This window comes from Oncorhynchus nerka, linkage group LG9b (genome assembly GCF_034236695.1).
Source record: "Oncorhynchus nerka isolate Pitt River linkage group LG9b, Oner_Uvic_2.0, whole genome shotgun sequence".
Taxonomy (NCBI): Eukaryota; Metazoa; Chordata; class Actinopteri; order Salmoniformes; family Salmonidae; genus Oncorhynchus; species Oncorhynchus nerka.
In genome coordinates, this window is record NC_088424.1 from 28,914,817 (window position 1) to 28,927,316 (window position 12,500).

Sequence of the window (12,500 nt, forward strand, 5' to 3'; positions counted from 1 at the left end):
TCTGTCTCTCGGTCTGTCTCTCGGTCTGTCTGTCTGTCTGTCTGTCTGTCTCTCGGTCTGTCTGTCTGTCTGTCTGTCTGTCTGTCTCTCGGTCTGTCTGTCTCTCGTCGGTCTGTCTGTCTCTCGGTCTGTCTGTCTGTCTCTCGGTCTGTCTGTCTCTCGGTCGGTCTGTCTGTCGGTCTGTCTGTCTCTCGGTCGGTCTGTCTGTCTCTCGGCCTGTCTGTCTCTCGGTCTGTCTCTCTCTCTCGGTCTGTCTGTCTCTCTCTGTCTGTCTGTCTGTCTCTCTCTCGGTCTGTCTGTCTGTCTCTCTCTCGGTCTGTCTGTCGGTCTGTCTGTCTCTCGGTCTGTCTGTCTCTCTCTCTGTCTGTCTGTCTCTCGGTCTCTCTGTCTGTCTGTCGGTCTGTCTGTCTCTCGGTCGGTCTGTCTGTCTCTCGTCTCTCGGTCTGTCTGTCTGTCTCTCGGTCTGTCTGTCTATCTGTCTCTCGGTCTGTCTGTCTCTCGGTCTGTCTCTCTGTCGGTCTCTCTCTCTGTCGGTCTGTCTGTCTCTCGGTCTGTCTCTCTGTCGGTCTCTCTCTCTGTCGGTCTGTCTGTCTCTCGGTCTGTCTCTCGGTCTGTCTGTCTGTCTGTCTGTCTCTCGGTCTGTCTGTCTCTGTCTGTCTGTCTGTCTGTCTCTCGGTCGGTCGGTCTGTCTGTCTCTCGGTCGGTCTGTCTGTCTCTCGGTCTGTCTGTCTGTCTCTCGGTCTGTCTGTCTCTCGGTCGGTCTGTCTGTCGGTCTGTCTGTCTCTCGGTCGGTCTGTCTGTCTCTCGGCCTGTAGATCTGTCTCTCGGTCTCTCTCTCCCTCTCTCTCGGTCGGTCTGTCTGTCTCTCGGTCGGTCTGTCTGTCTGTCTGTCTGTCTCTCGGTCTGTCTGTCTGTCTCTCGGTCGGTCTGTCTGTCGGTCTGTCTGTCTCTCGGTCGGTCTGTCTGTCTCTCGGCCTGTAGATCTGTCTCTCGGTCTCTCTCTCTCTCTCCCTCTCGGTCGGTCTGTCTGTCTCTCGGTCGGTCTGTCTGTCTCTCGGTCTGTCTGTCTATCTCTCGGTCTGTCTGTCTATCTGTCTCTCGGTCTGTCTGTCTCTCGGTCGGTCTGTCTGTCTCTCGGTCGGTCTGTCTGTCTGTCTCTCGGTCGGTCTGTCTGTCTGTCTCTCGGTCGGTCTGTCTGTCTCTCGGTCTGTCTGTCTGTCTGTCTGTCTGTCTCTCGGTCTGTCTCTCGGTCTGTCTGTCTCTCGGTCTGTCTCTCGGTCTGTCTGTCTCTCGGTCTGTCTCTCGGTCTGTCTCTCGGTCTGTCTGTCTGTCTGTCTCTCGGTCTGTCTGTCTATCTGTCTCTCGGTCTGTCTGTCTGTCTCTCGGTCGGTCTGTCTGTCTCTCGGTCTGTCTCTCGGTCTGTCTCTCGGTCTGTCTGTCTGTCTCTCGGTCTGTCTGTCTGTCTGTCTCTCGGTCGGTCTGTCTGTCGGTCTGTCGGTCTGTCTGTCGGTCTGTCTGTTCTCTCGGTCTGTCTGTGTCTGTCTGTCTGTCTGTCTGTCTGTCTGTCGGTCTGTCTCTCTGTCTCTCTGTCTGTCTCTGTCGGTCTGTCTCTGTCGGTCTGTCTCTGTCGGTCTGTCTCTCGGCCTGTCTGTCTCTCGGCCTGTCTCTCGGTCGGTCGGTATGTATGTCTGTCTGTCTGTCTGTCTCTCGGCCGGTCTGTGAGTCTCTCGGCCGGTCTGTGAGTCTCTCTCTCTCTCTGTCGGTCTGTCTCTCGGTCTGTCTGTCTGTCTGTCTCTCGGTCTGTCTGTCTGTCTGTCTGTCTCTCGGTCTGTCTGTCTCTCGGTCGGTCTGTCTGTCTGTCTCTCGGTCGGTCTGTCTGTCTGTCTGTCTCTCGGTCGGTCTGTCTGTCTCTCGGTCGGTCTGTCTGTCTCTCGGTCGGTCTGTCTGTCTCTCGGTCTGTCTGTCTGTCTCTCGGTCTGTCTGTCTCTCGGTCGGTCTGTCTGTCTCTCGGTCGGTCTGTCTGTCTCTCGGTCTGTCTCTCGGTCTGTCTCTCGGTCTGTCTGTCTCTCGGTCGGTCTGTCTGTCGGTCTGTCTGTCTCTCGGTCGGTCTGTCTGTCTCTCGGCCTGTAGATCTGTCTCTCGGTCTCTCTCTCTCTCTCCCTCTCGGTCGGTCTGTCTGTCTCTCTCGGTCGGTCTGTCTGTCTCTCGGTCGGTCTGTCTGTCTGTCTGTCTCTCGGTCTGTCTCTCGGTCTGTCTGTCTGTCTGTCTCTCGTCTGTCTCTCGGTCTGTCTGTCTGTCTGTCTGTCTCTCGGTCGGTCTGTCTGTCGGTCTGTCTGTCTCTCGGTCTGTCTCTCGGTCTGTCTGTCTGTCTGTCTGTCTCTCGGTCTGTCTGTCTGTCTGTCTGTCTGTCTGTCTCTCGGTCGGTCGGTCTGTCTCTCGGTCGGTCGGTCTGTCTCTCGGTCGGTCGGTCGGTCGGTCTGTCTGTCTCTCGGTCGGTCTGTCTCTCGGTCGGTCGGTCTGTCTGTCTGTCTCTCGGTCGGTCTGTCTGTCGGTCTGTCTGTCTCTCGGTCTGTCTCTCGGTCTGTCTGTCTGTCTGTCTGTCTCTCGGTCTGTCTGTCTGTCTGTCTGTCTGTCTCTCGGTCGGTCGGTCTGTCTCTCGGTCGGTCGGTCTGTCTCTCGGTCGGTCGGTCGGTCTGTCTGTCTCTCGGTCGGTCTGTCTCTCGGTCGGTCTGTCTGTCTGTCTGTCTGTCTCTCGGTCGGTCTGTCTGTCTCTCGGTCGGTCGGTCTGTCTGTCTGTCTCTCGGTCGGTCGGTCGGTCTGTCTCTCTGTCGGTCTGTCTCTGTCGGTCTGTCTCTCGGCCTGTCTGTCTCTCGGCCTGTCTGTCTCTCGGCCTGTCTCTCGGTCGGTCGGTATGTATGTATGTCTGTCTGTCTGTCTCTCGGTCGGTCTGTGAGTCTCTCGGCCGGTCTGTGAGTCTCTCGGTCTGTCTGTCTGTCTCTCGGTCTGTCTGTCTCTCGGTCTGTCTCTCGGTCGGTCTGTCTGTCGGTCTGTCTGTCTCTCGGTCGGTCTGTCTGTCTCTCGGCCTGTAGATCTGTCTCTCGGTCTCTCTCTCTCTCCCTCTCTCTCGGTCGGTCTGTCTGTCTCTCGGTCGGTCTGTCTGTCTGTCTGTCTATCTGTCTCTCGGTCTGTCTGTCTGTCTCTCGGTCGGTCTGTCTGTCGGTCTGTCTGTCTCTCGGTCGGTCTGTCTGTCTCTCGGCCTGTAGATCTGTCTCTCGGTCTCTCTCTCTCTCTCCCTCTCGGTCGGTCTGTCTGTCTCTCGGTCGGTCTGTCTGTCTCTCGGTCTGTCTGTCTCTCGGTCTGTCTGTCTGTCTGTCTCTCGGTCGGTCTGTCTGTCTCTCGGTCGGTCTGTCTGTCTGTCTCTCTCGGTCGGTCTCTCGGTCTGTCTGTCTGTCTGTCTCTCGGTCTGTCTGTCTGTCTGTCTCTCGGTCGGTCTGTCTGTCTGTCTGTCTGTCTCTCGGTCTGTCTCTCTGTCTGTCTGTCTGTCTCGGTCGGTCGGTCGGTCGGTCTGTCTCTCGGTCGGTCGGTCGGTCTGTCTGTCTCTCGGTCGGTCGGTCGGTCTGTCTGTCTCTCGGTCGGTCGGTCTGTCTGTCTCTCGGTCGGTCGGTCTGTCTGTCTGTCTCTCGGTCGGTCGGTCGGTCTGTCTCTCTGTCGGTCTGTCTCTGTCGGTCTGTCTCTCGGCCTGTCTGTCTCTCGGCCTGTCTGTCTCTCGGCCTGTCTCTCGGTCTGTCTGTCTGTCTCTCGGTCGGTCTGTCTGTCTGTCTGTCTCTCGGTCTGTCTCTCGGTCTGTCTGTCTGTCTCTCGGTCTGTCTGTCTATCTGTCTCTCGGTCTGTCTGTCTGTCTCTCGGTCTGTCTCTCGGTCTGTCTCTCGGTCTGTCTCTCGGTCTGTCTCTCGGTCTGTCTGTCTGTCTGTCTGTCTCTCGGTCGGTCTGTCTGTCGGTCTGTCTGTCGGTCTGTCTGTCGGTCTGTCTGTCGGTCTGTCTGTCGGTCTGTCTGTCGGTCTGTCTGTTCTCTCGGTCTGTCTGTCTGTCTGTCTGTCTGTCGGTCTCTCGGTCTGTCTGTCTGTCTGTCTGTCTGTCTGTCGGTCTGTCTCTCTGTCTCTCTGTCTGTCTCTGTCGGTCTGTCTCTCTGTCGGTCTGTCTCTCTGTCGGTCTGTCTCTCTGTCGGTCTGTCTCTCTGTCGGTCTGTCTCTCGGCCTGTCTGTCTCTCGGCCTGTCTCTCGGTCGGTCGGTATGTATGTCTGTCTGTCTGTCTGTCTCTCGGTCGGTCTGTGAGTCTCTCGGCCGGTCTGTGAGTCTCTCGGCCGGTCTGTGAGTCTCTCTCTCGGTCTCTCTCTCTCTCTCTCTGTCGGTCTGTCTCTCTGTCGGCCTGTCTGTTTCTCGGCCTGTCTGTTTCTCGGCCTGTCTGTCTCTCGGCCTGTCTGTCTCTCGGCCTGTCTGTCTCTCGGCCTGTCTGTCTCTCGGCCTGTCTGTCTCTCGGCCTGTCTGTCTGTGTCTCGAGGCCTGTCTGTCTGTCTCTCTGTCGGTCTGTCTCTCTGTCGGTCTCTCTCTCTGTCGGTCTCTCTCTCTGTCGGTCTGTCTCTCTCGGTCGGTCTGTGTGTCTCTCGGCCGGTCGGGCCGGTCTGTCTGTCTGTCTCTCGGCCGGTCGGGCCGGTCTGTCTGTCTCTCGGCCGGTCGGGCCGGTCTGTCTGTCTGTCTCTCGGCCGGTCGGGCCGGTCTGTCTGTCTCTCGGCCGGTCGGGCCGGTCTGTCTGTCTCTCGGTCGGTCGGCCGGTCTGTATGTCAGTGTGTCTCTCGGTCGGTATGTCAGTGTGTCTCTCGGTCGGTCTGTGAGTCTCTCGGCCGGTCTGTGAGTCTCTCTCTCTCTCTCTCGGTCTCTCTCTCTCGGTCTCTCTCTCGGTCTCTCTCTATCGGTCTCTCTCTCTCTGTCTCTCTCTCTCGGTCTCTCTCTCTGTCGCTCTCTCGGCCGGTCTGTCTCTCTCGGCCTCTCTCGGTCTCTCTCTCTGTCGGTGTCTCTCTCTCTCTCGCTCTCTCTGTCGGTCGGTCTCGCTCTCTCTCTCTCTGTCGGTCGGTCTCGCTCTCTCTCTGTCGGTCGGTCTCTCTCGCTCTCTCTCTGTCGGTCGGTCTCGCTCTCGTTCTGTCGGTCGGTCTCTCTCTCCCTCGGTCTCTCTCTCCCTCGGTCTCTCTCTCTTTGTCACTCTCTCTCGGCCGGTCTGTCTCTCTCGGCCGGTCTGTCTCTGTCGGTCGGTCTCTCTCTCTCTCTGTCGGTCGGTCTCTCTCTCGCTCTCTCTCTGTCGGTTGGTCTCGCTCTCTCTCTGTCGGTTGGTCTCTCTCTGTCGGTCTGTCTCTCTCGGTCTCTCTCTCTCTCTCGGTCTCTCTCTCTCTCTCGGTCTCTCTCTCTCTCTCGGTCTCTCTCTCTCTCTCGGTCTCTCTTCTCGGTCTCTCTTCTCGGTCTCTCTCTCTCGGTCTCTCTTCTCGGTCTGTCTGTCTGTCTGTCTGTCTCTCGGTCTGTCTGTCTGTCTGTCTGTCTGTCTGTCTGTCTGTCTCTCTGTCTCTCTGTCGGTCTGTCTCTCTGTCGGTCTGTCTCTCTGTCGGTCTGTCTCTCTGTCGGTCTGTCTCTCGGCCTGTCTGTCTCTCGGCCTGTCTCTCGGTCGGTCGGTATGTATGTCTGTCTGTCTGTCTGTCTCTCGGTCGGTCTGTGAGTCTCTCGGCCGGTCTGTGAGTCTCTCGGCCGGTCTGTGAGTCTCTCTCTCGGTCTCTCTCTCTCTCTCTCTGTCGGTCTGTCTCTCTGTCGGCCTGTCTGTTTCTCGGCCTGTCTGTCTCTCGGCCTGTCTGTCTCTCGGCCTGTCTGTCTCTCGGCCTGTCTGTCTCTCGGCCTGTCTGTCTCTCGGCCTGTCTGTCTCTCGGCCTGTCTGTCTCTCGGCCTGTCTGTCTGTGTCTCGAGGCCTGTCGGTCTGTCTCTCTGTCGGTCTGTCTCTCTGTCGGTCTCTCTGTCGGTCTCTCTCTCTGTCGGTCTGTCTCTCTCGGTCGGTCTGTGTGTCTCTCGGCCGGTCGGGCCGGTCTGTCTGTCTGTCTCTCGGCCGGTCGGGCCGGTCTGTCTGTCTCTCGGCCGGTCGGGCCGGTCTGTCTGTCTGTCTCTCGGCCGGTCGGGCCGGTCTGTCTGTCTGTCTCTCGGCCGGTCGGGCCGGTCTGTCTGTCTCTCGGTCGGTCGGCCGGTCTGTATGTCAGTGTGTCTCTCGGTCGGTATGTCAGTGTGTCTCTCGGTCGGTCTGTGAGTCTCTCGGCCGGTCTGTGAGTCTCTCTCTCTCTCTCTCGGTCTCTCTCTCTCGGTCTCTCTCTCGGTCTCTCTCTATCGGTCTCTCTCTCTCTGTCTCTCTCTCTCGGTCTCTCTCTCTGTCGCTCTCTCGGCCGGTCTGTCTCTCTCGGCCTCTCTCGGTCTCTCTCTCTGTCGGTGTCTCTCTCTCTCTCGCTCTCTCTGTCGGTCGGTCTCGCTCTCTCTCTCTCTGTCGGTCGGTCTCGCTCTCTCTCTGTCGGTCGGTCTCTCTCGCTCTCTCTCTGTCGGTCGGTCTCGCTCTCGTTCTGTCGGTCGGTCTCTCTCTCCCTCGGTCTCTCTCTCCCTCGGTCTCTCTCTCTTTGTCACTCTCTCTCGGCCGGTCTGTCTCTCTCGGCCGGTCTGTCTCTGTCGGTCGGTCTCTCTCTCTCTCTGTCGGTCGGTCTCTCTCTCGCTCTCTCTCTGTCGGTTGGTCTCGCTCTCTCTCTGTCGGTTGGTCTCTCTCTGTCGGTCTGTCTCTCTCGGTCTCTCTCTCTCTCTCTCTCTCTCGGTCTCTCTCTCTCTCTCGGTCTCTCTCTCTCGGTCTCTCTTCTCGGTCTCTCTCTCTCGGTCTCTCTTCTCGGTCTCTCTCTCTCTCTCTCTCGGTCTCTCTCTCTCTCTCTCTGTCTCTCTCTCTCTCTCTCTCTCTCTCTCTCTCTCTCTCTCGGTCTGTCTGTCTGTCTCTCTCTCTCTCTCGGTCTGTCAAATTCAAATTCAAGCTGCTTTATTGGCATGAAAAACATTGTGTCAATATTGCCAAAGCAACAATGTATACAATATACATTGTAACAAAATTATAAATGATAGCAAATAATAATATAAAATGTTAGTAAATAATAATACAAAATTAAATACAAAAATAATAACAATAAAATGGTAACAGTCAATAGTAGAAATGTAATAAATATAAAATCAAATTATGGAAAATGAAACTATAACTAACTTATAACTAAATAATGGTAATCTGCTTCTTTATATCAGTACTACAACTACAATCATCATTACTACGACTACTACTACCATCACTAAACTGTTATCACTACCATTACCACCCATATTTGGAATGATAAACATTAATAATTATAGTCATAACAATAATAGTAATAATAAGTAAGTTACTGTTTACTTTGCAGATGTTATTATTCAGTGTCCCTCAGGCTATGGCAGGAAAATACATATTTGGCTGCAAGAGGAGCCATTGCTCCTTCGCCCATGCGTATTCTTAGTTTTTCCTCTGGGTTCAATTTGTAAAAATTTGGAATATATGTAGTCATTTCTGTGAATAATGAATCTCTTTGTGAGGAATATTTATCACAGTAAAGGAGAAAGTGCATCTGTCTCTACCTCCCCTGTCATGCAGTGACCACATACACGCTCCTCTTTGGGTAGCCATGTCTTTTTATGCCTGCCGGTTTCTATTGCCAATCGGTGGTCACTCAGCCTGTACTTGGTAAGGATCTGTCTCTGCTTCGTATCTCTGACAGAGTAGAGATAATCAGCCAATTCATATTCTCTGTTTAGGGTCAGATAGCAATTTAGTCGGCTTTGGGATTTTGTTTCGTTTTTCCAGTATTGTAAATATGATTCCTTTGATTGGTTCATGATTTTGCTTATTGGAATTCTTTATTTTGAAGCAGTGCTGGTGTCAGCTTGGTTGGTGAGGTCCAACACCAGCTGACTGAGAGGGCTCGTTTCTGGGCTCAGCTCTTGGGCTTGAAGTGCTTTAAATTGCAGACTCGAATTTGGACTTGAATTTAGATGTAGCCAAAATTTTAATGATCTTTTCTGTATCTTCATTATTACTGGAAAACGGCCCAATTCTGCCCTACATGCATTAGTTGGTGTATTTCTCTGGACTTGTAGGATTTTCCGACAGAATTCTGCATGTAGGGCTTCAATTGGATGTTTGTCCCACGTTTTAAAATCCAGTTTATTGAGTGGCCCCCAAACCTCACTTCCATAAAGTGCTATTGGTAGGATTACACTGTCAAATATTTTAGTCCAAATTTTAATTGGGATGTTGATTTTGAATAATTTCATTTTTATTTCATACATTGCTCTGCTGGCTTTTTCTTTGAGTGCATTCACTGCCATATTAAAGTTTCCCGATGCAGATATGGTCAGACCAAGGTAGGTGTAATTTTTTGTGTGTTCAATTAAGGTGTTGTTCAGGGTGAATTTACATTTGTGTTTCTGACATCTCGTTTTTTTGGTGGAAAATCATGATTTTAGTTTTTGGGAAATTTACTGCCAGGGCCCAATTATGGCAATATTGCTCCAGAATATTAATGTTTTGTTGAATACCTTCTTTGGTTGGTGATAGAAGTACCAAGTCATCAGCATATAGCAGGTATTTCACCTCTGTGTCAAATAGTGTGAGTCCTGGGGCTGGAGATTTGTCCAACATGTCTGCTAATTCATTGATATAAATGTTCTTTGGTTTTTTGATTTTTATTGCACACTTGTTTTCTGTGTACATACATTTTATTAAGTCATACACCTTACCACCAAGCCCATTTTGTAGAATAGCCCTTCGTGCCAAATCGAATCAAATGCTTTTTTAAAGTCAATAAAGCAAGCAAAGATTTTGCCCTCTTTTTTTTGGTGGACGTGTTTATTAATTAGTGTGTGTAAGGTGTATATATGGTCAGTAGTGCGATGGTTAGGAAGAAAGCCAATTTGACATTTACTTATTACATTTTTTTCTTGAAGAAAGGTTTGAATTCTTGAATTCAAAATGCTACAGAAAATCTTTCCCAAGTTACTGTTGACGTAAATTCCCCTGTAATTATTGGGGTCTGATTTGTCTCCACTTTTGTGGATAGGTGAGATGAGCCCCTGGTTCCAGACATCAGGGAAGCAGCCAGATGTTAAAACCATGTTGAACAATTTAAGCACAGCATTTTGCAACTCAGGTGTGCTGTTTTTCAGCATTTCATTTCTGATGTTGTCTACACCACAAGCCTTTTTTGATTTAATAGATTTGAGCTTTTCATTTAGTTCTTGTTGGGTTATTGGGTAATCTAATGGATTTTGGTTGTTTTTAATGACTGATTCAAGGATGTTCAATTTTTATTTAATTTCTAATTGGTTCTGTTGTAAGTCTTTTTGTGGGATGTTTTTGTATAGATTATCAAAATAAGTTTTCCAAATTCCTACATCTTGTATGGCTAATTCTTGTGGCTTTGTTGTGCTTAAATTGTTCCACATGTCCCAGAACTGATTTTGGTCAATTGCGTTTTCAATTTCATCAAGTGTCTTGTTGGTATAATTCAATTTCTTGCATTTCAGTGTTTGTTTATACTGTTTCAAAGTATTCATATCATAGCTCTGGGTTGTTTTGCTGCTTATGTTTTTTATTTGACATTTGTCTTAGGTGTTTTCTAATTGTTTTACATTCAATATCAAACCATTTGTCAGAAACATTTTGATTTTTGCTTCTGATGTTGCATTACATTTACATTTAAGTCATTTAGCAGACGCTCTTATCCAGAGCGACTTACAAATTGGTGCATTCACCTTATGACATCCAGTGGAACAGTAGTGCATCTAAATCTTTTAAGGGGGGTGAGAGGGATTACTTTATCCATTGCTTTGGTTTTCTCAAATTTGCTTTCGATGCTGCTTTTTGGAATATGCAGTTGATGTTTTGGGTAGCTGAATTGACACCATCTTTATTGTTTTGGTACTGTGAGTTATTGAAAAACTGTATAGAGTTCATCATTTCATTTGAGTTCAATGTTTCAATGAATGTCTCTGCACTGTTTGGAGCCCATCTGTATGATTGGTTTATGTTGTAACGTTTATTGGGCTGTTTTTTTTTATGAATATTGCCGGTTAATTTCTTCAGAAACACGTTGATCTGACTGTGATCTGACAATGGTGTCTGTGGTCTGACAGTGAATGCACTAATGGAGGAGGGGTCAATGTCAGTGATGGCATAATCGACTACACTTGTCCCAAGAGCTGAGCAGTAAGTAAACCGACCTAAAGAGTCCCCTCTGATTCTACCATTAAGCATGTACAGGCCTAAGGCTTGACAGAGATGCACTAACTCCTTCCCATTTTTGTTCAGTATTTGGTCAGGACTGTTTCTATTATTTATAATAGGGCTGCTGTACAAGGAGGGGTGTCGAAATATGTGGTGGTTACCTCCCGCATCAGTGTAGTTAGGCTCAGAACCTGTTCTTGCATTGAAATCTCCACAAGGAAGCACTTTACATTCTACCTGAAATGTAATGATTTCTGTATGGTGATTGTCATAAAACTGATCATCATAATATGATGAATCTGAAGGAGGAGCATAAGCTGCACATATGTATACATCATTGTCACAATAGATTGTACCTTTGTTACGTTTTAGTCAAGTGTGACTGGTACCTTTTTTTTCATTTCATCCAGTGCTAAGTCCTGCTTATGCCAAATGATGAGTCTCGGCCCCGTTGATCATTTTTATGTTTGATTGATGGTAGTAAAGTTTCTCTATAGCCTGAGAGACACTGAGTATCTATGTCTCCAAGACACCATGTTTTCAGTAGGATTATGATGTCCTGTTTCTTGATGTTTTTAATCAATTCAGGATTTGTTGTTTTATAACCAAAATGTGAAGAGTATAGGCCCTGGATATTCCAAGAGCTGATAGTTAATGATCTCATTTATAATAAGTGATATTCACTGGTTTGAGTAAAGTACATTGAAAAAAATAAAAAATAATAATAATATACATACATACATACACGCCCGCACACACACACACACCATTACATATAATTATTATTATAATACCGGTGCCAATAAAATTAAGAATAGTTGTTAATAAGAATGGAATAAGATTGCACAAAAATAAGTACAGTGCAATCTGCAACCCGTGTGTGTGTGTGAATTAATGGGTCTGTCTAGCTCAGTAGTCTGCATATTAGTTGCAGTAGTTGGCGCACCCTTGAGTAGTGGTCAGAGCTGTGTTGTGATGAGCCAGGTCCAGTAGAGCTGTGTTGTGATGGGCCGGGTCTAGTAGAGCTGTGTTGTGATGGGCCGGGTCTAGTAGAGCTGTGTTGTGATGGGCCGGGTCTAGTAGAGCTGTGTCTGCCTCTTTTCTCCTGGAGATGGTGGAGGTACTGTTGTGTCAGAAGGTGGGGCGGGGGACCTTTGTTGCTGGGGTGATGGGTGTGTGGGTCCCTGCAAAGTGTTGCATCTTTTAGGTCCTTGGTAAAGGTTCTGATACTGTCCTGATCAAGATGTCAAAACCTTATACGATAATGTACATGTCAGAGTGGGGTGGTGAGCCGTTCTGACGTTGAGCAGTGAGGCACAGTCCACAGTGATCTGTTGATTTATTTTGTCGATCAACTTTCCTGAAGTATTTTCTTGGTAGGAGGGTGAACATAACTATATTGGTTGTTGGGAACATAGCCTGTGCCCATTCTGCCACTCTTCTCACTGCCCCAGATACATTTTCTCCTTTGGCATGAAGGTAATTTGTGCCAATGTGGATGATGATGTTGTCGGGATGTCAATCCTTGTCTGACTGAGTAGCTGCATTGCACTGTCAGTTGTAGGACACCAGAACTTATACAACTGATGTCTAGGGAATCATCTTCCCATTTGAATCAATAAGGATTGCAATTGTGGGTGACTGTCTGGCTGGAGCAGACTGGTATTCTGACCTGGGCTGGAGCAGACAGATTGGCTGACCTGGGCTGGAACAGACTGGGAGGCTGGTTGGCTGACCTGGGCTGGATCAAATCAAATCAAATTTATTTATATAGCCCTTCGTACATCAGCTGATATCTCAAAGTGCTGTACAGAAACCCAGCCTAAAACCCCAAACCGCAAGCAATGCAGGTGTAGAAGCACGGTGGCTAGGAAAAACTCCCTAGAAAGGCCAAAACCTAGGAAGAAACCTAGAGAGGAACCAGGCTATGTGGGGTGGCCAGTCCTCTTCTGGCTGTGCCGGGTGGAGATTATAACAGAACATGGCCAAGATGTTCAAATGTTCATAAATGACCAGCATGGTCGAATAATAGTAAGGCAGAACAGTTGAAACTGGAGCAGCAGCATGGCCAGGTGGACTGGGGACAGCAAGGAGTCATCATGTCAGGTAGTCCTGGGACATGGTCCTAGGGCTCAGGTCCTCC

General features: G+C 49.7%; 1 protein-coding gene and 1 pseudogene across 1 annotated transcript in view; both read left to right on the forward strand.

The window, feature by feature from the left end:
- The window catches only part of agap3 (ArfGAP with GTPase domain, ankyrin repeat and PH domain 3), a 320,528-nt gene that overhangs the window by 99,615 nt on the left and 208,413 nt on the right, over window positions 1-12,500 (forward strand). The gene's annotated exons all lie outside the window — the stretch shown is intronic.
- LOC135565689 (keratin-associated protein 10-2-like) lies at window positions 1,197-2,017 on the forward strand (annotated as a pseudogene).